We start from the raw sequence: 27,276 nt of genomic DNA, 5'->3' as shown, positions 1-27,276 counted from the left end.
CATAGATGATAGAATTTTGGATAAATGCTGAATAGAAGTATTCTGGTGACACGCTCATTTTGGTGCATGAATTCCGAATTCAGTCACCCTTAATGATTCACGTAATAAGTTAATAGTAGAAAGTGATTAGTTCTCCCTAAATGCCAGCTGGAGGATTGCGTGGCATTCACCCAGAAGAGCAGAAAGGACTCATATGTTTGGAAAGCAATTTGCGTCCATCAGGAGAATTCTTGCATCTCCAGTGGCCTTTGAGACCACTTCCAAAATGGCTCTATTAGAATTACTGTACCGGTAAAAATTTATAAAACTACCCTGCTCCGAGGTGGCCAGAGTCCTAGAGAATTTGGACTCTGTGATGGAAAAGACCACCCATCTAAATCATGCTTTTTCCCAGTGGTAAGCAGCCCTTCAAACAATGAAGGTCCTTCTTAAGTATCAGCTTTGGCCTCTGGGATAACTTTTCTGAAAGAGCTTGCTGGGTGAGTTGCAAACACTTGGGGAAATGTTTTCACAAGGAAGTTCTAAGAACTGTCGAGGACTGAGTAGCTCTACCCTTCCGTACATTTTTAACCACAGTTAAGCTTCCCTGGCAAGGAGTGATGGAGCTTTCGAGGCAGTGATTTTAGACCCTCTGACCCCCTCGACCCTCTTGTCCTAGATCTTCCCAGCATCTGTCCTGTTCTATCCTGTCTCTCACATCGAATTCTACACCGACATTTGGACTTAGGGGCCCTCTTGGGCTTCCCTAACTTTGATCATCTCATGCTGTCACTTGTGACTTGCACCCACTCTTCTTACACCTGATCCAGCTCCAGCTCCAGGGGGCCAAAGAGGAGGTAAGATGCACTAAAATGAAATCCCCACGGCTCTTGAATCCAAACACCTCTACGCCTTAGCCTGCCATGGTTAACCATCAAGGACGCTTAGGAGAATGCTGAGCCACGTGGCATGGATCTGTACTTCCCAGGAACTGAGAATACGGGTACGTACAGGGTTGACAGTCAGCTGGTTAAATACTGAATTACTTCCCTGTCACTTTGGTACAGCTATTGTCCCACTACCTTGACCACCTAGGCTCCTTCCCTGGAACTCCCTAGACCTTCCCCTAAACCTGCAGCTTTAGGGACAATACCTGGCCAATCAGGGGCAGGAGTGGGGGTAGGGCCTTGGTTGGGTACCCTTGGCCAAAATCCATCCTGATTGGCCGATACCTGAGCCAGACTAGTTGTTATCTATCTCAAATATCAACCTTTACAAGTGAGCCATGGTCTTAGAGATTTCCAGATAAATAAATGAAAAAGAAAGAAGTCAGACAAGGGACGGCTGTGCCGATACTCCCAGCTGGCAGCCTCTTCTCTTCAAAGGCTGCCCCAGAGGTTTAAGCAGATGATTTACTAAATACTGCCTTTTGCCAAATCCCCAGAGCCCCTTGAAGGTTGGGTGCTAATAAAGTTCAAGTTATTATTAGGCACGTGGTCTATGTAGGTCACTGCCAAGTGCTGGCAAAGAAAAGCCAAGCAAGCAGGCTAACCCTGGCTGGAATGTGGACGAGGAACTGCAAGCCCTTCTCTAAACAGGAAACATGCCTGAAATCTCTTTTGTCTCCAGAAGGACTTGGCTTCTTCACCTGTAAAATGAGGGTCCTATTAATGACCCCCTTCACCAGTGTCTCAGGATTTTGGACAAGAAATAAGCCTCTTTAGGAAAAAGTGGGGGAACCCACCAGGGAAGAGTATTGGGAGATCCAGCTTCATCCTGTAGACGCTTGGATCCTTTGGATTTTCTGTTGCTGCCACACGGCAGTGCTTGGCTTGCATGTTACCTGGCAGCCCCTGAGAGGGACCGTGGCCATGAGTGGGGCAGGAAACAGCTCCAGGAATTCAAGGTCTTGACTAAAGGAAAGAGCAGATCTGTGCTTCCAGTTCTGCTTGGACACAGGCGTTTTTCAGATGCTCACAGGAAGATGACTCGTGTCAAGCTTTCAACCATTTGGACAAAGTTCAGGATTGTTCTTTAGCAAGATCTCTTCCTGGGCAAAAAGGAACACACGCATTTCCTAGGCATCCTGTTGGGCGGTGATGTCCCCTCTTTACCAAAGCTCTCCGAGCTGGAAGGGCATCCGCGCAGGCAGGAGAGACAGAGGGATTGGGGCCACGTGTCTGGGGGAGGGTGGTGGGCTTGGAGGTGTCTGGGGGTATTGCTGGAACACAGGTGCAGTAGGACCCTCCCGGGCAGGAAGGAAGAGCTAGGACAGGCGAGAAAGCAGTGGATCTGCCCGTGCTGATGTGCCTCCTGGCGGGAGGTTTCCAGGCTGAGTCACCCCGTGTGAACCTGGCAAAGAATGGGAAACCATTGGGAGAGAGAACAGGAAGAACCAAATTCAGGCCAAGCGAGAGGGAAGGGGTGGGGTCACGGGATTTCTGGGACAGTGGAGCCCAAACTGAGCCCTAAGCATGCTCCTTTTTTTTTTTTTAAGAAAAATTAAAACTCAGCTAAGGTACACTTCCTCCTGTTTTACAGAACATGTGAGGTGAACATCTTCAGTTTTATTTATGTCCTAAATAAGCACATGTAGCACTTATTTGGTGCCAAGCACTCTTCCAGAGTTTGACAAGTTTTAACTTATTTAGTCCCCAGGACAATCAGAGGTCTTATGATCATTCCCATTTTACGGCGAGGAAACTTGAGGCATGGCAGAAAGGGTTACGTGGCTTTACCCAAGGGGAGGAGGAGCCGAGACTGGACCCCAGGCAGCCTGGCTTCCATGTCTGTGCTTTCGACTCTTGAATTGATTTTTTAATAGACTTTATTTTTTTTAGAACAGTTTTAGATTTATAGAAAAATTAAGAAGATAGCACAGAGGGTTCCAATACATCCTGTATCCAGTTTCCCCTGTTATAAACATCTTACATTAAGGTGGTGTATTTGTTACACGTAATGAGCTAGTATTGATCATTATTATTAATGGAAGTCCACAGTTTATTTGGATTTCCTTAATTTTTACCTAATGTCTTGTTCTGTTCCAAGATCCCATCCAGGTTACTGCATTCCTCATGTCTGCTTAGGTTCCTCCCGGCTGTGGCAGTTTCTCTGACTTTCCTTGTTTCCCATGACGTTGATAGTTTTGAGCAGTGCTGGTCAGGTGTTTTGGGATGTGTCTGATGATTTTTCTCCTAATTAGACTGGGGCCCAACCCTTGTCTTTTTTTTAAAAAAAAACATCTTTATTGGAGTATAATTGCTTTACAATGTTGTGTTAGTTTCTGCCGTATAACAAAGTGAATCAGCTATATGTATACATATATCCCCATATCCCCTCCCTCTTGGGCCTCCCTCCCACCCTCTCTATCCCACCCCTCTAGGTGGTCACAAAGCAGCGAGCTGATCTCCCCCAACCCTTGCCTTTTGATCGTTACAGTGAGCTCTTGCAAGGCAGGTGCCAACCTAACAGGGACATCTGCCATTACTTGACAGAATTCCACACTAGGTATTCTTTTTCTTATGTATTTGGTTCTTTTCAGAAGGAAAAGGAGACTTCTCTTTTGTCGTTGTGCTAACTCATCTGGTTCCGAGTAAAGAAAGTCATGTTACCCTGGACTCTCCCGCTGGGGTAAAGCCCTTGGTTTACGCTAGTTTCCATCTTCCAGGGTTGCAGGGTGCATTTCATTCCTCCAGCTGGGCCCTGTTCATCCCTGTTAAGACTCAGACCCTGGCACAGCTAAGTGTAAAGGGAAAGTCGGGGACTTGGTCCTGTAGGGCTGTGTGGGGTTCTATTTGCTTCCTTCAGCCAACATTTCCTCAAGCCTTGTCACTCCCACTGAAGCCAGAGCATGCACGGCCAGCTGCCAGGTCGTGGCTCTGTCTCCGCAGCTCTCCATCCCTGCTGTCTCCGGGGAGGCATCTCCTCAGCTAGCTCTGTGTGAGCACATCTGCAGAAGCTACCCCACTCCCCACCTTCCTCAGGTGCTGTCCTGGCAGGCGGACCCTCCTTCCTAGATGATAGACCACACCGTCAGATGGATCCTGACAGTCCAGACTGGGAACACACGCATTTGATTTTCCCAGGAAGAACTCCGATCATAAAGATGTTTACGCATGAGGGAAGTGCTTGATATATGGCCTTGAGGTGACAAAAATACACGCCACCTTCTCAGAAAACTAAAAATAGAATTACCATATGGTCCGGCAATCCCACTCCTGGGCATATACCCAGACAAAACTATAATTCGAAAAGATACATGCACCCCTATGTTCACAGCAGCACTATTCACAATAGCCAAGACATGGAAACAACCTAAATGTCCATCAACAGATGAATCAATAAAGATGTGGTCCACACAGACAATGGAATATTACTCAGCCATAAAAAAGAACGAAATAATGCCATCTGCAGCAACATGGATGCAACTAGAGATTATCATATTAAGTGAAGTAAGTCAGAAAGAGAAAGACAAATACCATATGATATCACTTAAATGTGGAATCTAAAATATGACACAAATGAACGTATCTATGAAACAGAAACAGAATCACGGACATGGAGAACAGACTGGTGGTTGCCAAGGGGGTGGAGGGTGGGAGACGGATTGGGATTTTGGGATTAGCAGATGCAAACTGGTATATAAAGAATGGATAAACAACAAGGTCCTACTGTATAGCACAGGGAACTGTATTCAATATCCTGTGATAAACCATAATGGGAAAGAATATGAAAAAGAATATATATATATATATATATATATATACGTATAACTGAGTCACTTTATTGTACAGCAGTAACTAACCCAACATTGTAAATCACCTATACTTTAATAGAAAAACTTTTTTTTAAATACACGCCACCTTTTAAAACCATGGCAACACAAGAGGCAGGACAGTTGCAAATGAAAGGGCGTTTAAAATATGGCAATGGGCTGCAGGTGTGTAAAGAAAGTTGATTAGGAAAACAGCTAGACGGAAGAGAGTCCTGCCTTCATTCTCATCTCCACTGCGTCCCAGCTCAGAGCCTCACCAAGTTCCAAGGCCAACCCCCAATAACTGCTGGCTATATGAACAAGGGACGCAGAGTGGGCATCTCCTGGCTGCCTCCAACAAGTCGCAGCCCGGGCTTCCCATCTCTTTCCCTCCTTGCCTTCAGTCCGAACAGAGCTAACAACTTCGTGGCTCATTTTACCTTCCCAACCCTCCTCCTGCTAGGTTGAATCATTAGCCTCGGTTCCTCACCTTCTGCAGCGACCACATCCTCTGCTGTGTAACTCTGCAGACCCTCCCACAACCTTGGGAGGGAAACACTTCCCTGCCCCATGATTTTGGACTCGGCTGGAGGGTATCAGCAGACGTGACGCATACAGTGGTTCGAAATGTGCTTGTGTGGTTGGGCGTGTCCTCTTACGCCTCTCCCCGTCACCAGGAGAACAACATGCCCCAGCTACCTTGCTGGTCCCGGGAGGATGAGAGGCATGTGGGACAGACCTGGACCCAAACAGCAGCGTGGAACCCAACCCAGCTGATCCCAGCCAGGATCAGCCAAACCCCAGCTCAAATGTATGAGTGAGAAACAAACGCTCCGTGGAACGCCATCAAGCTTTCAAACCCTTTGGTACCAGCAACAGTACCTGCGGAGTAATACGCAGGACGAAGGTTTCTGGGAAGAGGAGACTTCATGTCCCAGGAGACCATTCCTTTCTTACATGAGCCTTCCTGATGATGTCACCGTCACCGGGACTCACCTCTCCCAGAAAGCATTGGTCTGTTAGTAATAACAGTAATTAGCATTCACCTGGGGTTTTATGGGCAGGAGGCAGCAGCAACATACAACTATCTTATGAGGTGAAGAGGCCGGGATTATCACATTCATTTTGCAAAGAGAAAATTAAATACTCAGACGAGTTGGGTGACTCACCAAGACTGGACCAGGAGGCAGCCGTCTGAAGGAACAACGCGATAAGGAGTTCCTCATACCCGGGAGAAGTCACGTGTGTGCTCGCGCAGGCGCCTTTCATTTTTGTAACATTTCCTGTTATTAAAGGGATACAGGCCAATTGCAGAAAACTAGGAAAACGCGGGAAGCATTAGTAAGTTTCCATCCTACCTAGTAGTATTTTGATCTATTTCTCTGTGTTATTTTTGTTGTTATTATTTTTTTGGCCGTGTCACGCGGCTTGCGGGATCTTAGTTCCCCGACCAGTTGCTCCCTGGAGTGGAAGTTCGGAAGTCCTAACCACTGGTCCACCAGGGAAGTCCCTCTCTGTGTTATTTTTAATGCATGTATATTTATTATATATTTTTATAAGTTAGAAGCATACTGTATATATAAGAACATTTCCTATGGCATTTAAAATTCTTTAAAGACAGTTTTTAATGCATACTGTGTTCTATGACTTAGTCTAATTTGTTTAAACATTCTCTATTACTGTAAATGTAGCCTGTTTGTAATTTTTTTGCCACGAAAAACAATGTTTTGGTGAAATCTTTGTTGGCACAGGAGGTAATTTATGTATTTAGTGCATGGCTGGTATAAATGGTAGCTGGTATAAATCTTTGTCTAAATCCCTGATAATTTCCTTATAATAAACTTCCAGATGAACTTCTGGGTTAATGAGTTTTAACATTGAAATAGTTTTTGTCAAACTGCTTTCCAGAAAGGATGTCCCATTTCTATTGCTAATTATGATGTTGCAGTTGCCCATCTCACAGCCTCCTCACTAGCACTGAGTATTTTCTTTAAAACAAAGTATTGCTAATTTGATGGGTAAAAAATGGTAGTTTCTTGTCGCATTTTTCATTCCTAGTGAGACTAAAAATTACTGCATAATTATTAACCATCAGTAACAGGATGACTGGGTAGAGGAGGCATCTGGATCAGGGCCTGGCATAATAGTTCTGAACGAATGAATTACCAAAGGAGGACCACGCTGTGCATGTGAGTAGAACTGCTAAGACTATGTGTTAAGGACTGAGGTTCTTGATTGTGTGGACAGGGATTTATCCCCAGTCCTTTCTTGATCAAAAGGACAAAATGCTGGGATAGAAGTGATGTTTTCGAGTGTCTACTGGGGTGACAGGACTGAGAACGAGTTGCTGGGCTTTGGAACTGGTGGACCGGCCAATGAGAACGCTCTTCGGGAAAAGGAGCTGGTAATGCAGCCCCTGGTAATTTGCAGCCCCTGGCCAGTAATCTGGGGGCTGGAGCTGCCAGTGGTGCCCTCACTCCTCCAGTCAACCCCTGACGCCCCAAGCACACACTTGTGGTCACGGGGTGTACTTGGACTCTGCAGACGATTCTGTTCTCAAGGGGAAGTTAGGACTGCGAACTGGAGCTGTGCCATCGGACTGCGTCATGATGTGACTCAGCCACTAGGCTGGCTGAACTGGATTAACCCCTGCTGTTTCTGTTTCTCCAAGCCTGGCCGAGACCTCCTCCCTCCTGTCCTAGGTGAGGAGCCCCACCCCAGCCCAGAGCACTCTTGTAGTAATTATTACCCTGCCCTGTAATTTTTCATTCACAAACTATATGCCTCTCCTTGAAGCAAACTACCTGAGGGTGGACGTAGGGTTTCATTATCTTGTATCTTCGGCAGCCAGGAGTGTGAGAATGAATGAATGAATGCTCCAGGAGTATCCAGAGTGCACCAAGAATAAACCAGGGCCTTGGAAACTGGGTGGGAGAAACAGCCAGAGATCAGTCTTTATTAATATGTTTCATGATGGAGTTTTGCTCGACTGAGAAGTTATAACTTGGATATTAGTCTCTGTGGTTGGTTGAGTTTGAGGCAAAGACTACATCCCACATCCCCGTGCCTTGAAGTTTTCTGGTTTTGCTCTGATTTGAGCCATGTCTCAGCAAAAGCGGGAATTTTTTTTTTTAACTATCTGCCCCGCTTTCTTCTAAAGGAGCGGTTCTCAAACTTAATATTGAGTACTAGAATCCTCTGGAGCGCTTGTTAAAATACAGAAAGCTGACTTTCTGATTTAGCATTTCCAACAAGTTCCCACTTGATGCTGATGCAGGGGCCACACTCTAAGAACCACTGGTCGAAATGTTTTAATCTGGCGCCTGGATAAGGTGTCCGATTGACCTTCTCCCAAGTCCACCTCTGGGCCAGGCCTCAGCTCTGTTCATCCCCACGACAGTTTGGAATGTCTTTTCTTGGCAGTCTGCATAGGCAGACGGGACCATCCTAACCTGTGTTAAGGCCACCAGGGTCTAAAAAGTGCTGCTACAGGGTCTGAAACCTCATCAGGACACCTACTAGCTTTCTGGAGAAGTACATGAAGCTTCAGGAAATGGAATTTTACACCCTGGGAAAACCCCAAGCTCCAGGAGCCAACCTTCGGACAGCAGGCAGCAGCCAGGGGCCTCACCCGCCCTCTTCCAGAGGCAAATCTCCTCAACAGGGGGACACCTGGCCATCACCTGTGAGGGTCTCCGTGCACTTTCCACTCCGCCCCATCTGTGCCTGAGCCCACATCCTCTTTCTCTGTTGATCTTTACAGGAGAAGGTGAGAACCTGGGCTAAGATTTGCTTTCCAGCAGCTTCCCCATCACCATTCAAATAAAATCCAAGCTCCTGACCATGGGCTGAGCCTGCCTGGTGCTCGGACAGCATCTCCCTTCTCTCCAACTTGTTGGGTCCACTCTGACCTGCTGTCCTCCCTGGCTGGCCCTCAGACAGCAAGCCTGTTCCCATCTTGCAGCTCAGCAGTTGCCCTGCCTGCAGAGCTGGGGCCCCACACGGACAGGAGGCTGGCTGGTCAGGCATCCCCTCTCCAGAAAGAACTTCCTATTCACCCTCCATAAAGCAGCCCTGCCTCCCACCTGGTCCTTCTGCCCCTATCTTCAGAGCACTTGTCGCCATCTGTTGCCACCTCCAGAATGGAAGCCCCATGGAGGCCTGAACCTTGTCTGCCTTTCCTAGCTGCATCCCCAGCACCTGGAGTGTGCCCGGCACACCGTCCTGGTTCAATAAGGATTTAAGGAATGAATCTGTGGCCTCCACCAGGTAGACGATGGAAGGCAGGAACTGGCATCCTTCAACAGCATATCCCAGACCTGGGCTCTAAAATCCAGAATCTGGCTCCAGGTTCACTGCTTAACAGCTGCTTCAAATGGGAAGAACCGGGGCCACAAATGACGTTTCTGTCACCACCCCTGTCGCGTTGGACGGGCCCTGCCAAAGGGTTTGGATGACATTTGCAGTGCCCTCCCTCAAAACGGTGGCGAGGCTCAAATGAGGTGACTGCTGAGAAAGGGCTGGCTATGCCAGGAAAAAAGTGCCTGCAACTTTGAGGTTTGGGGCTGATGATACTTCTCTATGGCTTGAAAATCTGCCTGTGAGATTCCTGTGCCGGTCTGCCTGCACCTGTCCCTTGCTGAACTGCAGCTGAACAAAGAAGGGAAATTTACATAATCAACACCAACTTGAAAGTAAATAAATGCGGTTTGCACATAAAACGTCACGTCAAAAAAGTCTGCAGTTCTCCCCAAGGAATGGCCTAACAGGAGGTGGTGACAGTAGATGATGGTTGATGGAAAATGGGCAGAAGAGAGCCATTTTTTTTAGGAAGTTCTTCTTTTGAACCAGTTTCGTTACCAAGTTTTCAGTCATCTTGGGACTCATGATTACCTCTCACTCAAATTGCAATTCAAATAAAGATATAACACGCGAAAACTTCCTTAGGGGCAAAATAAAGACAAAACACGACAAAACTTTGAAATAGAGAAAAATGATACGGTTGCACTGAGGAGTTATAGCAGATGCTCCCTCTGCATCCCTCTTGAATGGCTTGGTGGCCTGAGGTTCAAATTTGTTTCGTATGATATTCTCTGGCTAGAAATTTGTGTGGAGAAAATTGTCTTTGCTTAAAATGGTAACGTCAAAATGTCACTTTTTATATCAATTGTACTTAGTGTATTTTGGGTTGAAAAAGTATTACCCTAATAAATACATGGAGTCATCAAAAAAAAATAAAAAACAGAATAACATTTGCATATGGCATTTAGCTTTAGATGAGCTTTTCATCCTTGTAGATAAGAAAAATTAAAGCATTATTGAATTCCTTCATAAGCGTAAGGCAAGCCCATCGCAGGTTAAAAATCTAAGGAATTACATGTGAATAAGAAGTTCTGGAATCGGAGGCCCTGCTAAGGGATCCTCACCTTGGTCATTTCTCTGCCTCCGTTTTCCTGCCCACGAACACTCTCCAGGTGGGCCTTTCTGCTGGGCATTAGGGAATTGAAGTGCGAGTTCAAGATCAGTTTGGGGTCCACGTTTCCAGCCCGAGGAACAGTTGAGGGAGGATCTTAAAAAGCGATTTTAAGTTGACTTCAGATAAATGGCTCAGCTGGAGAGAGCTGAACCTCCCAGAGGCCTGAAATGGAGGCCTCCAGTCATATCTGACTTTCCATTTCCCACCTGGATAAGGAATTAAAGGAGTAAATTCCTTCTGGTGAAGCCCTTGCAGGTAGGGTTGCCAGATAACACTGGAGAAGAAAAATACAGGATGCCCAGTTTCATCTGAATTTCACATAAGTAACAAGGAATGTTTTAATATAAGTGTATAAGTGTATCCCAGGAGATATTTGGGACATACTTACACTTTAAAAAGTATTCATCATTTATTTATGTGCCCTATATTTTACCTGGCAGGGTCTGTTTTGATCATCGAGTCTTTGGTCCTAGGAATGGAGGGACAGGATTGCTTTACACTTTTCCTAACCTGTTTTACCCTACAAATGAGAAAAGTTTTGCTGTTACTCTCCAGTCACTCCCATGCCTTGTCCCTCCCTCCTGGTCCTGGCCGGTAGGTCATGGGCAATAGATGGACATGACCTTAAGTAACCCTGCCTGAGCTGCAGCTGAAATGCCGCCTACGCAGCCACATTGCTTGGAAGCAGCAGGGCACTTACCAAAGCAAGGATGCCAGAAAAATGCTCAAGTCCTAAAACAAACCAGGGCAGGAATGTTTTATGGCTGTTGGAAGCGTTTGATTCTGACATAGGGCCTCGGAGACCCAGAACATTTCCCTAAATGCAGAGCAAAACTCCTGTGTCAGCTTATTTATTTCAGTATTGCTAAATGCCACTTTTATTTTATTGTTATTATTTTATTTATTTATTTTTGGCTGCGTTGGGTCTTTGCTGCTGCACGCAGGCCTTCTCCAGCTGTGGCGAGCGGGGGCCACTCTTCGTTGCTGTGCGAGGGCCTCTCATCGCAGCGGCTTCTCTTGTTGCAGAGCACGGGCTCTAGGCACACGGGCTTCGGTAGTTGTGGCGCGGGCTCAGTAATTGTGGCTTGTGGGCTCCAGATCCCCGGCTCAGCAGCCGTGGTGCCACAGGCTTAGTTGCTCCGCGGCATGTGGGATCTTCCCGGACCAGGGCTCGAACCCGTGTCCCCTGCATTGGCAGGCGGATTCTTAACCACTGCGCCACCAGGGGAGCCCACTAAATGCCACTTTTATTACTAATAATACCTCACACTCATGTTGTGCTTTTCATCCAGGTATTGCCGGGTGCTATAGTCACATGAAGCAGCATAGCCCTGTAGCCCCTGGATTATGCCATTATACAAAGAGCTTCTCTTTTTTTTTTTGCGGTATGCGGGCCTCTCACTGCTGTGGCCTCTCCCGTTGCGGAGCACAGGCTCTGGACGTGCAGGCTCGGCGGCCATGGCTCACGGGCCCAGCCACTCCGCGGCATGTGGGATCTTTCCGGACCGGGGCACGAACCCGTGTCCCCTGCATCGGCAGACGGACTCTTCCCACCAGGGAAGCCCACAGAGAGCTTCTTTGAGGTGGGACAGACCCAGACAAAAGTTAGGACTAGTTGGGTCCCAACCTGAGCAGGTGATGGACATTAGGTACATATTCCCCACCCCACCCTATTACACTTTTAGCCTCTCAGGTACAAGATCAGTGCTACCTCCTCCTCCTTTTTTTTTTTTTTTAAAGCCCCAGCATTTAGCACAATGACGAATATAGCAGGTGCTCAATAATGTTTGCTGAATGACTGAATAAGTGACAAGTCAATGAACCTGGAAGTAAACTCTGAGTTCCCTTCTTTGTTTTATTTTCCTGTATGTGGGGTGTGTGGCAGTGACTGTCGGTCCTATGTCAACATCTCAGATTGTTTAGCATTTCTGAGCATGAGGTCTCTCCTGAGGCTTCCACTCCCAGCAGCACCTGCATCTGTGTCAGAGGATGGACCACGGGCACCTGGAACTGCCTTGGCTGCGTTCCCTGTATGTCCTGCCCCTGCAGCCCTTAACCGATGAGAGGGCTATAAACTCTCCAACTCCCTCATCCCCAATGGGGACGCTTAGGTGTCACCTACACCGTGCCCCTGAGGGACTGTGCCAGCATTACCCTCCCAGGGATGTGGCTTGACATCACGTCCTCCTTCCCTTCCCAGTCCTGTTTCCCCACCCTACGGAACACTTCCTAATGAGTCACTTTCTCTAGAATCTTCCCTCAGGGTCTGCTTCTGGGGAACCCAGCTTGACACTGGAGCATTTTGACTCATCTTCTCAATGATGCTGACTCTTTTGCTTAAACCAGGAAGGACCTCCTAGGAGAAAACAACAATAGCAACAACCACCAATCTGACGATTGGCTGAAGAACAGGAGAAGATGAGGAACAGTTAGGACTTTATATCCACAGGGGCTGGAATACAGAATTTCAGCTTAGAATTTTCCTGAGCAAAGACAGCACAACTATGGGTCCCTGCAAAGTAAGCTTCAAATTATGCACACAAGCACGCAGTTCTTCTTCCAGGCTCCCCACCTGGGGACTATCTTCAGACGAGCCCCCGCAGGAGCCAGGAGTCAAGACCAGTGCTTGCTGTATGATCAAGGCAGCAGCCCGCAATGGGAGGTCAGGCAGGACCTAGCTCAGAGAGTGTTTCTTCGCTTCCTTCCATTTAAATCAACGGAGCCCGTTAGCAAAATGGTGGGGGCAGGGAGGCTGAGTCAGTGTGATGGGTCAGTGGCCATGTTTCCTCAAAACGACCTTTAAAGAGGCATTTCTGCATTCCCTGGGGCTTTCTGGTCTCAAGATTTCTCAGTTGCAGAGATCAAGCTCAGATGTTTGGAGGGACTGTTCCTCTTTCCATCCAAGGGTTTCAGGCAGACGCAGACCAGATGGGATGGCCCTTCATAACTTTCCTGACTGTACTACAGGGACGATGGCAGGGTTAGGTGTCCCTCAGCTCCCTGAGATTTTATTGGTTCGTTACATTTTAAAGGGCTCTGGTGATACTGCCGTAACTTACTTCGGAAGAAAACATTTATTATTAACATTGGTTTAACACTCACCTTCCTAGGGTATTTGTGGATGACACAGTCATACATCTGCCTTTTTATAGTGCTTCGCAGAGCACAAGATCTTCTGGCTGACACCTCATACATCATCAAAATTAAGACCTCTAGGCAAGCAGAAGAAAGTGGGACGGGGGTGCGCAGTGGGGCCAGTGACTGGGCATGACTCGAATGGTTCCCAAGTTAACTTTCCTTTAGTGAGAGACCGTCTCCATTAAGGACCAAATTACTTTTAACATTAAGACCTCTTTGTTTCCACGGCAACCCACAACAACTTGAGAGGAATGGTCCGCGGTGGCCATACTGCCAAGTGATGCTTCCAACCTGATTGGTGGCTGGTGGAGATGAACTCAGGGATGGGGGTCAGCCAGCCAGGGGTCAACCTCCAACTGCTGGGCATTCAACACCCCAGCTCTTCTGTGTGAAAGCCAGAAGAAACCTGGAAATCAGCTAGCCAGGACGAGAGCAGGTCCCCCGTATTTTATAAACATAACTGTATCATCATAGTGTCAGAATCTTTGCTGGAGACTTAAAATAACATTAACAGATAACTATGAAGAAACAGTTAACACAAGATAACAGCAAACAAAAGGAGAAAACAGCTTATTGTTTTTTTTACTGACCTTCCCTTCAAGATCCAGCAGTGTCTGACATTTGGGGGGTCTCTTTTGCCTGCCTATAAAAAGAAAAGTGAGAGACCATAACTGTGTGGTTTCGTATGCTCTTACACCCACAAGCCCCCTTTTCTCACTCAAATTGGCCACGCGTGACAACCGGGGAGCGAATTATTTTCCGCTGCTCTTTAGCAGAGATCATGTCTGCCCAGCTTTATCTGGGCCACAAAACCTGCTTTGTAACAAAGGATCCTGACCTTTATGTTGAAAAGGAGCAACAATTATTGTCCCTAAGCCCTGGGACCATCAGCATGTTTGAGGAGAAGAAAAGAGAACCAAGAAAAAGCAAATTTCCTGAGAAGTGAGTAAGGACATATGGGGACTTCTCACTTGAGACAAGAGAAAAACTTGCATCTTTTCCACTGACAGAGTGACTGCTGTTTGCTTTGGGCCGTCAGGAATGGACTGTGTGTCGTACGAAATGTAATACCGATCCATCTGCTGGGATCCTTTTCCTCGTCTTCTTTTGTCAACTGTGTGACGTTAACAACACCACATGACATTGGCGTCATGCATCAAACACATGCCTGATGGTCTCCAAACAATATATCCAGAGAGAAATAGAGCATTACAACCCAAAAAAGGAAACAGGAGAGGAAAGAGAGCTCTGCCCACCGGCCTCCCCCGCCCCAAACTGTCGCTGATCAGTAAGATTCCCCTAAAGGCACTGGACAGCACAGAGCAAAGATGGAGAAAAGCAGACAAAGCCTTCTGCATTCTGGGAAAAGGAAACACCAACAGTGGAAAGAAACTGCTAGCAGAATTGTGAAAGCATCGCTTTAAGCCATAGCTTCCCTTCACTGATGTCCTTTCTCCAGGTCCAGGCATCCAGTCTGTAGGAGTCAATAGCCTGCTATGTTGCACAGTCGGTCCTCTGTAATGCGGCCTCCCCGTCCTCAATCCCACATTCAGGGGGTGAGGAACCTGCGGATATGGAGGGCCCCAGTCCTACATCATTTTACAGAAGGGACTTGAGCATCTATAGAGTGTGATGTCCGCAGGGTCCTGGAACCAATCCCCCATGGATACTGAGGGATGACTGTACTTTTTGTTTTTAATTCCTAAATGATGGGACGTTTAAGTTCGTGTCTGCAGGAATGTTTAGGGAACAAACCTCCAACTGTGTATCAATGCACCAGATACAGAAGTCTTTAAGGTAGGCGGGACTGGGGGTTTCTGCCCCGTAACCTGCGTGCTAAGAGAGGGGAGACATGACTCCCATCTGACATAACCCCGTTTGGATGGCTAACCAGAGAGCACACGCTACTTGGGGCAAAGGTAACTAGCTTTGCTATAAAGATGTCATAAAGATGACTGAACAGGACTGGATGGCTGGGTGATGATGAACCATTTAGGGCCACTGTAAAACCACTGGGCATCGCAGGGCTCCTTCCATCTTCCAGGGACCATGGGCAAAGTGCCCATCCGATGCTGCACCTCCCTCCTCTGTGCGCTCCCCGACCCTTCATTCTGCTCCATGACCCCGGCCCTCCCCGCCCTCCCTGCCCTTTCCTACCGACGCAAGCGCCACGCCCGACAGGGAGTTGTCACTTCCCTCCTCCTGGCCGTCCTTGCTTCCTGCTGACGTCTGCAGGCTGGTGTTCCGTGTTCCGGATGCCAAGGGCTTTTCCTCTGACCCGGTGAACCTGCCGGGCAATGCCTTTCCAGGCAGCGGGTGGGGAACACCTTTGAGTCACTTCGAGAAAGAGGAGACTGGGGGTGAAAGGACACGGTTTCTAAGCATGTGGCTGGAGGCAGAGCTGGGGCGTGTGTGCACACTCGCGCCTTTCACTGAGGCATGAGGGAAACCAAGCCAGGGCTTCGCTGGCTGGTTCCCGTGCCAACTCCCCCACTCCCGAGTCCAACAACAGCTGGGAGGAAGGGGCTTCCTCAGACCCCCAGCTGCCCTCTCCCAACTTATCTGGACCCAGCAGACTCCAAGGCGTCCCACTGTGAACTTCACCCACCTCGTCATCTTTAAAATGTCAGTAAGCCCCTTGATCTGGGCTTGAGCAAAGGTAACTTTTTTTTTTTTTTCGGTATGCGGGCCTCTCACTGTTGTGGCCTCTCCCATTGTGGAGCACAGGCTCCGGACGCGCAGGCTCAGCGGCCATGGCTCACGGGCCCAGCCGCTCCGCGGCGTGTGGGATCTTCCCGGACCGGGGCACGAACCCGTGTCCCCTGCATTGGCGGGCAGACTCCCAACCACTGCGCCGCCAGGGAAACCCAAAGGTAACATTTTAAAGAAGTGACACACCTGAAAGAAGTGACTCACACTCGAAGGGAAAGACGCTCCCTGTCCCTCCCACCCCCAATCCCCAGCCCTGGTACATAGACCTGACAGACACAGGGGTAAAAAGAAGGGTGGGACTCCCCCCAGATCTTTCCTTGATCTGTCCTAAGCAGCAGGAGACCCTAGTGGGCAGGGCTGGGACTCCAGGGCCAGACCCCTCCTGCCTGCATCTCGGCTCTGCCAGTGGCATGGTCCGGGACCCTGGGCAAGTCATTTAACCTCCCAGTGCCTCCAATTATTTTCTGAAAAATATAAGTAACTTACCTGCCATGTGGGGTTGTCAAGAAGATCCAATGAGTTCAAGCATACAGAGCATTTGGACACGCCTGGCCACTGTAGGCACTCCACAACTTGCCTTAAACACAGAAAGAAGACGATCGTGTTCTAAGAAAGGTCAAGGAACTCTACCACGTTCTTAACGTTACTTCTCTGTATTGACTATTTACTCTGAAAATGATGACATGGAAGGAAAGAAAGGGCAACTCGGTTTCTTTTCCCTTCAGTCCTCCCTTACTCATCCTTAAGATGAAGGCGGAGGATGTTGGTCAAAAGTCTGTATATCGAGAAGTGAAATAAGAACAGTTCTATGCAGCATTTCCACTGTTCTGGTAGCGATGAACTAGAGATGAACATACGAGTTAGGAAATACGATTTGTGTCACTTTGGTGATTCCACATCTGAGTTAAAAGCTCTTCCATGTGCATTTAAAACTGTCCTTGTATAATCTAGAGATGAAGGGTAAAGATCGTGCTAGTAAATAATATTTATTTATCTATTTATACTTGGAACAGTACTACATAGCAAATAAAAAATACTATGACAAATCAGAGAGAGGCCACCAAAGAAAAGGAGAAGGCCTTATATTTTAGTACCTTTAACGACACTTTTCCTGCTTTTTTGAACAAGGGGCCCCCCATTTTCATTTTGTAAATTACGTAGCGGGCCGTGCCCACAGGCCGACTGCTTGGTGCTCTTCTCACCTCTCATTCAGCCTCATTTCTCTTACAGCCGGGAGAGTTTAAAGGGAGGGGCTGGGGAGGCAGAGGAGAGCTGCTGAGGTATTTTCAGCTGGGGCCTGACTTCCCAGGGGCACTTAAATCCCCCAGAGGCCCCTTTAAGGACCCTTGGCAACCTGTGGTCAGTGCTGTCACCAGCTGAGAGGATGGCATGGCCTCCCCCCTCCCCAACCATCCAGTGTTTGCCAGATGTCAGATCTGAAAGGCAGTTCCAGCCAGAGGAAGATGATACCCGCATCATGAAGGTGGGAGTTGCCAGCCAGGACTCAGGCCCGAGGACCGGCCTGGTGCTTTGCTTTAAATGGCTGAAGCAGAGCAGGGTTGTTATTTCTCTTCCTGGGATCAAAATCAGACAGATCTCCTATTTGGCTTACCAGGCAATAAGTGGATAACGCCAGTGAATGTCAGTGCAAATTACAGCTCCAGACTCCTGTCGGCAGCCTTGTGCTGCTTCTTGTCACTTTAATGCAAAGAGACAGCATGGAGCTGATAAGAAGCCAGAGGGTGGGGGACTGGAGAGGCCGGCTCTGTCAGGGACAGGAAAAATGCATGGTGGAGAGACTCAGACAGTAAAAACCCACAGCCATGATCTCCTTGACTGCCTGCTGGAAAGCAGGCATTGAGGGCGTGAGGTGCCTGGACAGCGCCTCTTAGGTTTTTACAAACTGAGCAGCTACCTCATCTATTCATTTACCCACCCACCCACCCACCCATCCATCCACCCATCCTCCTCTGTTAATGAGAGCCCGACTGGGCCTCTGGGCACACTGGGATTCTGAGGGACTCATGGGGTCTCCATCTTGATCAGCTTGCGGCCACTTTCCTGGGGTTGATTCTAAGAAGAAGTTTGAAGAACTGCTGGGAGGAAACACCTCTCTTTCTAGCAAAAAAAAAAAAAAAAAGGGTGCTTTAGGGCCTTTTAATATGTCTAAAACAGCCCAGGGACTGCTCAAAAACTCCAGTTTTACTCAATTAAATTGCATTTTCTAAGCTGGTGGGTGTCACTGTTTCAGAGACCCCCTCAGCTGAGAGACAAGCTCTTCCTTCCAGCCGGCTGCAGAAAGAAGTCTCACATTTTCGGGTGCCAGGATTTGAGTGTGTCCATCTGTCTTGAAGCCTGCAAGGGTCAGCTCCCATTAATATGCAGCTACACTGTATCTCTGCCCACATCACACATTTGAGGAACTGATGCAGTCAAAACGAGAAGCCAGGTCTTCCTACAGCTGTGCTGGCAAGCTAGTATCTAAGGAATTAGAAAATGGGCCAAGAAAGTAACTATAGGAGATACCCATCTTGCATATCTTCATAAGTTCCTCGATGACTGTTCCCTCTCTCAGCTGCTGTCCCACCTGCCCCTGGAAGCCCTTCACCTTGAACGCAGATGAAATCCCTCACCATAGGGCACGGAATCTGGCTTCATGGGCCATCATCAGGGGCTGGATAATGCAAGGGAGCTCACTCACCTTGGGGTGAATGTTAACCTAGGAGGTAGAAGGTAGGAGCAGGGCAGATAAATTCCTCCACCTTCCGTTCTCCCGTGAATGACACTGGATCATGAGTCCTTCTTGCAGCCTTTCTAGAGAAGCTCCGTACTGAGTAAACCTGGTGTCCCCTCACTGCTCAGGGGAGTTCACGGTGAAACAAGGCCACCACGGTGACATGGTACATGGCATCACGTGACTCCTTGTCTCACTTCCTTGTTTCCACCTCCATCGCCCTGGGTTTGCACCTTCTAACCAAGTCATTAGAACCTTAATCCTTGCTCAGGGTCAGCTTTCTGGACCAAGGCAGTAAATAATAATACTTGTTCAACACCTGCTATGTGCCCACAGGTACTGTGAGGACATTCAAAACTGATTACGGAACCTGGGAAAGTCATTCAGGATAGCAGGACCTGTATCCCACGGTCACCCAGAAAATCATATGCAGAGTGGGAGTGAAATTGTTGAAACTGAGTAAAAAATGGCTGGTGAAAAAAAGAAGGAAAAGAGTAGGGGGGGTGAGTTTAGTGAAGACAGTGTGGCATCAGATCTGCGGGGGACAAATGAAGAAAAGAGGGGCTTCTGTATTCCTCGAGACTTTTGATCAAGATTCCAGGCCCCCAACTTGGTCTCCAAACTGGGAAAGATGTCCGTTTTGGAGATTTCACTTATGCAATGAGTTAGGGTTTTCTTCACAGCAGAAGTAATGAGACAGTGAAGGAGGGACAGCTTTCAGTACCAGTGTACTAGTTATCTATTGCTGCGTAACAAATTACCTCAAAACTTAGAGGTCTGAAACAACAGTATACATTGTCAGGGTTTTGATTTTAGCCATTGTTGTGTGTGCGTGGTGGCATCTCATTGTGGTTTTGCCTTGCCTTTTCCTCACGGGCGGTAATGTGGAGCACCTTTTCATATACTTATTCCCATTTGGATATCTTTTTTGTGAAATGCGTGGTCGAATCTTCTGCCCATTTTTTCCTGCTGGATTGCTGGTATTTTTATCAATTTAAGGCCATGAGTTACATATCCTAGATAAGAGCCTTTTGTCAGATAAATAAATGGCAAATGTTTATCCCCTCAAAAAAAAAAAAAAAAAAAAACCAAACCCAACAGTAAACAATTAGTATCTCTCACAGCCTCTGTGGGTCAGGAACTCGGGAGCAGCCTGGCTCCAATCTCTCATGAAGTTAAGGTCAGATGTTGGCTGGGCTGCAGTCAGATGAAGGTCTGACTGGAGCTGGGGGATCTGGCTCCAAGATGGTTTGTTCACACGGTTGCTGGCAGGAGGCCTTAGTTCCTCTCCACGAGGACCTCTCCTGAGGCGCTGCTCGAGTGTTCTCACGACATGGCGGCTGGGGATCCAAGAGACCAAAGCAGAAGCCACGATGCCCTTTATGACTTTGCTTCAGAAGTCACACACTGTTCTCTGCCACCTACGCTACTGATCACACAGGGAGTCCTGATTCAAGGCAGGGAGAGCATATTCAAGGGCACGGGGACTCGTAGGTGAGGACCCTGTAGGGAGGAAGAGCGTTTTTGGAGACTGGACCATAACAGCATCCTGGAACATCAGAGCTGAGAGAGTTCTTAGAGATCATCTGTTTCAACATCCTCATTCAATAGCTGAGGAAAACAAAGGTCAGCAACATTAAGTAACTCACCCCAGGTCACTCAGTGAATCATCTGTTCACGCTAAACAGTGCCTGCAGGAAGCCCATTTTACGAAGCCGTGTGAGAATCGCAGCCCGTGGTCAACCTGGGTCACTACACTGATCAAGGCAGTCAGAGGTGATGCTTTAAATAAGAGCTGCTGAATGAATCCAGTGCAAAGCTGATGACAGCAGTTCATTCATTCATTCATAATATATTTATTGAGTGCTTTCTTGAAGCCTGGCACTGTTCTGGGCACTGGTGAACAGGTAAGCAAAGACATGCTTCTGCTCTCATGAACCTTACAGCGTAGGGAAGACAAACATTGGGTAGCCTCACAAATAATGGAAATATTACAACCACGGCAAGTACTTTGAAGAGGAGGTTGAAGCACTGTGTGAACACAGAATACTGAGTCTGTTTCAGCCAGGGAGGCATCTCCAAAGAAGTGATGATTCAGTTATCACTTGACAGCCTGAAAGTGAGTTCCACTAACAATGAGATGATGATTTTTGTTCACAATTTATTTGTTTTTCAGCTATTGTATTTTCCACCTCCAGATGTTCCATTTGGGTTTTTTTTTTTAATGTCTTCTATTTCTCTCATAATTGAGTTTGTGTTTTCCTTTAACATCCTTGAATATATTTATAAGATTTATCACAGCAATTTTAATATCCTTGCCTGCTAGTTCCATCATCTCTGCCATTTCTGGGCATATTTCTGTTTTATTTTACTCCCAGTTATAAGTCATATTTTCCTGCTGTTTTGCACGCCTGGTAATTTTCTATTCCATGCTAGGTAACAGTATTAGGTATCAGATTTTGTTTTATTCCTTGAGAGAGTGTTGGACTTTGCCCTGGCACACAGTTACTTGGAAACAGTTTAATCTTTTCAGGGCTTGCTTTTAAACTTTGTTATGCTATGCTATGCTTTCTTATGCTTTAGTCTAGGACTAATTTAGCCCTATGATTAAGGCAATACCCTTCTGGAACACAACCCATGCGTTACAGGGTCTGCACTTCGGCTGATGAAAATACCAACGTTTTCTAGCCCTGTAAGAACTCCAGGAATTGTTCCAGCTGCTCCTTTTATGGGGCTCTTTTTTCTGCCTCAAGAAACTTTTTCACATGCAGGTGATGATCAGATATCAAAGACAAGGTTTCTAACCTGACAATGTCTGGAGTTTTTCTCTGTGTGTAGAACTCCCTTCACTCTGGCATTCTGCCCTGAAAACGTGAACTTCCTTGGTCTCCCACAACTCTGAACTCTGTCTCCTCAAGTCCGCAAGCCCACCATCTGGGTTCTCTCTAGACAGTGAGCTGGTGCCACTGCAAGACCCATCTTGCTTATTTTCTTTCACCTTGACTGTTGTCCAATGTTGAAATTGTTGTCTCATATATTTTTTCCGGTTTTCTAGTTGTTTAAGGAGGGATATATATCTAGTCCCTGTTACTGCATCATGGCATATGTTTTCTTTGACTTTTTAAACAGCTTTATTGAAGCATTATATATATATATACATTTAAAGTATAAAATGGACAAGTCTTGATGTATACACATGAAACTATCACCACAGTCAAGACAATGGACATATCCATCACTCCAAAAGTTTCTTCATGCCCCTTTTGCAATCTGTCCTTCTGGTTCCCTGGACCCTTCCTCCCAGACAACCACTGATCTGCTTTTAGTCATGACAGATTAGTTTGCATGTTCTAAAGTTTTATATAAATTCCTTTTGTCTGGCTCCTTTCAATCAGCATAATTATTTTGATTCAGGCACCTTGTTGGTTGTATCACTAGTTTCTCCCTTTTTCATTGCTGAGTAGTATTCCATTGTATGGATATACCACAATCTGTTTGGTTATTTTGCTTATACCATATTTACTTATTCATTATTGATGGACATTTTGATTGTTTCAATTTTAGCTGTTACAAATAAAGCTCTTATGAACATTTATGTAAAAGTCTTTATATAGACACGTGCCTTCTTTTTTCTTGGATAAGTAATTAGGGATAGAACGTATGATAGGTGTAGGTATAACTCTTAAAGAAACTGTTTTCTAATGGCATTTGTTTTAAAGCCAGTTTTTTTTGGTTTTGTTTGTTTTTGGATCCATGTGGTGGTGTGGTAAATCTGAGGGGTTTGGATGTAAATGTTCAACTTTTCTTCTGCTGAAGCATTGAGCAACTGTCACATTGATTAACCTCAGCTCTCACCAGTCTGGAAAGTAGACCTTCACCACAAGGTGGAGAAATAAGAGAAAAGAATATGAGGGGCTCCCAGCCTGGCTGCCAGCAGTGCAAACAGAGACAGAACTCTTGGATTTTTTTTGCTTTGAGGCATTTAAATGGAAATTGAAGTGAAATTTGCTCTTTTTGGATAGCTCATCTGTTTCTTGTGATTGTTGAAAATATAAAATGTTGGAGAACTTAGGTCAGAGCTGTTTTTTTGAAGTTTTGAGCTATTTCCTTGATGTTGGGGCTTTGAAGCTCCTGTCTGTGAATAAATTCAGCCTTTGTTTCACCTTTCCCTGCTGAACAATGCCAGTGAGTTAGAAGGAGATATCCAGTAGGGATAAGTAGCTTTTCTTTGATCCACATACAAATCGAGCTCCATTTAGCCAACAGAGGAATGGGATTCACAAATGCCTGTGCGGCTCTGAATCAGGCGTCATATTTAATAGAATGGGCAGCGGCAGTGCGATCTATCTCCACTGCCTCCTTCCCCCTTCCCCAATGCCCAGCACAGATGGAGTCTCTTAAAGGAGCTTCCTTATGGCAGTCAATATTTCTTATACTTCTGCTAATATCTCACACAATTTGAGATGCCTGGCACTTGGCAATATTATGTTAGCACAGAGACCCTTGAAAGCCGCATGATGCCTGGGGAGGTGGGCAGGAATACGGTGTGGGGAGAATGCCCAGTCACCCTCCAGCCTCCTCTGTCATCCTAACAGTGCAGAAGCAATTAGAGATCAGATATCCAGGGCCCTCCTGTACTGCTGGACCTGCTGACAGCCTCAGAGCAGGTGACAGCTTCTCTGGAGAGGGCGTCACCACTCCCTCAGAAACAGCCTGCCTCTGACTCTGTGGCCGGCTTGGCTCACAACGCAGCTTGAGGACATTCGTGTCCACATTCATAAATGACCTGGGACAGAAATGCTAAATGATCCCCTCATGGCCTTTTCTTAACTGGCCCTTTAAATCTTCAGCTGTGTGATGTGGGCTGCAGTCGGGAAAGGGGCTCTATTGATTATTCTGTTTCCCATTGTTGAGTTTAGCCTTTATTCTTAATAATGATGCTGCTTCCTGTTTTGTTATATGGGGCTCCACCTCCCACCTTCCCGTCCGCAAACATAATCTGGGTAACTTTTTGGCACTGAGCCCTCTGGCCTGTGGCCACCCCACCGATGCTGGCTGTGGCTCTGTCTGTGCCTCGAGACAGGGGCTACTCACACTAGCCTGGGGCCGAGCCTCTCCACCTGGGCACCCAGCGGACTCTCAATGCTGATTGATACAGATGAAAAGTTAGACACCGGGCACAGCTGACAGTGATGTCACAACTGATGGCAGTTTGGAGAAAGGAAGGCCAGCCCCACCAAGCATCCTGGTTCTCTGGCAGGTGACAGGCAGAGGACTGAAGGCATCTACTTCTTGGCTTCCTCTTCCTTAGGGATACTGGTCATGCTGGGGAAATAAACATGCAATTGATTTTGTTGCCTCCAAACCCTTGGTACCCTGGCTGAATGGCTGCGGTTGTCATGGCAGCGAGCAACATTTTTGTTATCATCTATGGCCTTCTCCTCTCCCCTGGGAAATGTCTGACATGATTCTGGTTCTCCACGCTGGTTCTGTTCCTTGCCTTTTTGGGATGGATGCTTCCTCCTTGCCTCTGATTGGGGAGAATTTCTATTGGTTTGGAGGGACTGGCTGATGTGTGGTAAAGATGGGGGCAGGCTGAGAAAAGAGAATCAGAGGAGGGACAACATTTTTTGTGTGAAGTGGGGAGATTGGAGCAAGGGGACAAATGGTCACTGGGTGACAGAGGAGGAAGGGAAAAGGGAACAAGAAGGGAGATGGGCACAGAGAGAAGCAGAGAGGGACAGAGGGAGGAGGGGCACACAGCAGGGAGGACACCCTGCCCTCCGGAAGCCCCTCGCTCACACACGCAGACCCGCTCCTACAGCTGTCAGAGCTCCTCCCGTGTCCCCGCCCCCACAGGCTTGTTCAATGTCCTCCACCCTCTACAAGCCCCTAAGCCTCCGGTGGGCAGCACAGCCTTCTCCTCAGTCCCCAGTCCACCGGCTCCACCACGTGCCTCATAATATCAGGCAATTCAATGCCGAATGAATTAATGCATGGATGGACATTCAAATGCTTTTTAAGACTGAAATAATTGAATGAGGCTTTGGGGGACTGATGAATGGGAATCTAGATCCCTAGAGACAGATGGTCAAACTCACCTGCCAGTTTGTGGGTTTGTGCTGAGAAATGCAGTTTCGAAGAAGAGTGGAGATAGATAGATATTATATTGGTTGGTCAGAGGGTGATCCTCTTTGAGAGAAATTCCCCCAATTCTGGGCACCTGCCTGAGGCTGCTCTTCTGATGCGCCGATTATGGTGGAAGTAAAGCAGGTGTCATTGGCCAACGTGGCAGGTCGGCTTCCCCAGTGTCTTCATCTCCAAGCATCCCACCCTGAGATGCCTCAGGATCCTGCCCTACAGGACGGGGAACGAGACTTGGAGAAAGTGGTTTCTTATCCCAGTTGTAGGGTGGCGTCAGATGACGACTGTGACCGCATTTGGAAAGGTGTAAAGCCATGTCCCTACTATGGTCCCAGGGCACGTCTTGAAGTAGAAATCCTGACTGTTCTGGGCACAGGCCCTTCTTGCAGGCTCCTTGGAGAGGAGTGACAACAAGGACGGGTGAAATGAGAAAGGAGAGGGGAGAATGCCTCTGGGTTTGCCTCCTGGGAATGCTCCATATAAAAGGCTGGACCTTGTGTTCCTTCTGATATGGTCAGAGCTGTGCGTTGTCTCATGCCTGAGCCCAATCCTAGGAGGAAGAAAAGGTTTACAGTGGAAAATACCAGCTTATGTCCAGTGCTGGCAGTGGCCAATCTATGGGAACAAACGGGCAAACAGGGAGACTGACCCATGTTGACCAAACTCACAGGGGAGTGATGGATAAACCCAAATGCTACTTATTTGTGCAGCATTTTTCAAGTTCTTTGGAATCTGAAAATCTGCCCTGGTAAATAAACCTTCTGTATGACTAATCACGTGACACTGTCTAGTAAAAGAAAAATGGTCCATTAAGCCTTGTTCCCAAGAAAGGCAGGAAATGGGGCAGGAAAAGTTTGTTGTCCTTTCCACTTATTTATTCTTGCTTTTTGACTCAAGCAAGGGAACCTGATTAGAGGAAAAAATTAATTTCCACCAAACGTAACCCTAATATTTTCCTTTTGAATGTAACCCAGATTATTAGCTACCTCCCCCCACCTGGTGGAGATCCAGGTAAAGCTGGCTTGAGCCATCAGATTCATGACCTTTAGAAACCTAGAGCCACCCCCCAAGATTTCTGCACATCCTAAGGGGGCTCACGTGCTCATGGCTTCTTCTGTCTTCCCATGCCCTGCCCTGACGTTTGCTTCTATGTGTGTGGTCCTTATTTTGTGCTGTTACATGCCACAACTCTTGTCAAGTTTATCAAGATTCCCTCTCACACAAAATATCTGTGAGCTGAGCAGAATTTGCCAACTATTTCAGTAGTGAAAGGACTAGAAGGGGAGAATAAGAACAGATTTCTGTCACAGAAACACAAGTTCAAAATCCAACAAGAGAGCATCTCTGATCCTCAAGTGGCCTCTGGCCACCGCACACGGACACTTCCCTGCTCTCTCCCACCTCTCTCCATCTTGCCCTTTCCCCTGCTCCTTCTTCTTTCCTTTATTCTCTCCCAGACTCTCCTAGTAGTTAAAGAAATGCCTCCCACATTTTTTTTTTTTTTTTTGGTACGGCAGAGTGGCTTCAACTTCAAGACCTCACATTCTACCCCAAGTATTTATTAAGGTCTTTTTTCCAAATAAAGGTAGTTCCCCTGCCCAAGAGGCACTCCCATACTGCTAGGATAACAGGGTTGTTGCCTCTCCTTTCCTAGACATATCCTACTGTGCTTCTCCATCTCAGTTTCCTCTAAGAAATCCAGGGGTTTAGCTATAATCGGCTCATCCCAAACGCTACTCCTTTTAGGAAAGTCCACAGACCATACTCCTGTTTGTTACTTCCTGGCTGTTTGTGGGAGAAACCAGCTGTGGTATCTTGGACAAAATACTTAAACTCTCTAAGCCTCCTTGGGGAAGGAAATGACAGGTAACATACAAAGCTATTGGAAAGATCCAAGTAACACGATGTATATGAAAATGCTTTGTCAGTCACAGAGCCCAGTGAAATTTATGATTGTCTACTCATGAATGTCAAGCGAGGCATCCATTGGCTGTCCGAGTGTTTATGTATCTTCCTTTCTTGGTGACAGCAGCTTGACTACTGCACTAGTCCAAACACTCTGGGGCCTCTTTCTCATGTACAGCCAGAGGCTATGTAGTTGGTGCACATAAAGAACACCTGATGAGGGACTTCCTGGTGGTGCAGTGGTTAAGAATCCACCTGCCAATGCAGGGGACACGGGTTCGATCTCTGATCCGGGAAGATCCCACATGCTGCGGAGCAACTAAGCCCATGCGCCACAACTACTGAGCCTGTGCTCTAGAGCCCATGAGCCACAACCACTGAGCTCACGCACCGCAATTACTGAAGCCCGCATGCCTAGAGCCTGTGCTCCGCAGC

General features: G+C 47.2%; 1 protein-coding gene across 5 annotated transcripts in view; it reads right to left on the bottom strand.

The window, feature by feature from the left end:
- SNRK (SNF related kinase) overlaps positions 1 to 27,276 on the bottom strand; it is a 167,393-nt gene that overhangs the window by 128,734 nt on the left and 11,383 nt on the right. Inside the window, exons 3-11 of one of the 5 annotated variants that reach the window (XM_049693635.1) lie at positions 24,894 to 25,486; positions 23,887 to 24,117; positions 17,671 to 17,823; positions 16,545 to 16,635; positions 15,504 to 15,700; positions 13,937 to 13,989; positions 7,537 to 7,656; positions 5,898 to 6,015; positions 5,615 to 5,748 (exon numbers count right to left, since the gene is read on the bottom strand). The gene's annotated coding sequence lies outside the window, so the exon portion shown is untranslated. Of the gene's footprint in view, positions 1 to 5,614; positions 5,749 to 5,897; positions 6,051 to 7,536; positions 7,657 to 13,936; positions 13,990 to 15,503; positions 15,701 to 16,544; positions 16,636 to 17,670; positions 17,956 to 23,886; positions 24,118 to 24,893; positions 25,487 to 27,276 lie in introns of those variants that run through there. The other 4 variants (XM_049693637.1, XM_049693636.1, XM_049693638.1 and 1 more) reach the window with 4 other exon arrangements.

The sequence above is a fragment of the Orcinus orca genome, chromosome 10 (assembly GCF_937001465.1).
Source record: "Orcinus orca chromosome 10, mOrcOrc1.1, whole genome shotgun sequence".
In the NCBI taxonomy this organism is placed as follows: Eukaryota; Metazoa; Chordata; class Mammalia; order Artiodactyla; family Delphinidae; genus Orcinus; species Orcinus orca.
Note: the sequence above shows the minus strand (reverse complement) of the source record. Positions and strands in the feature narration are given on the sequence as shown.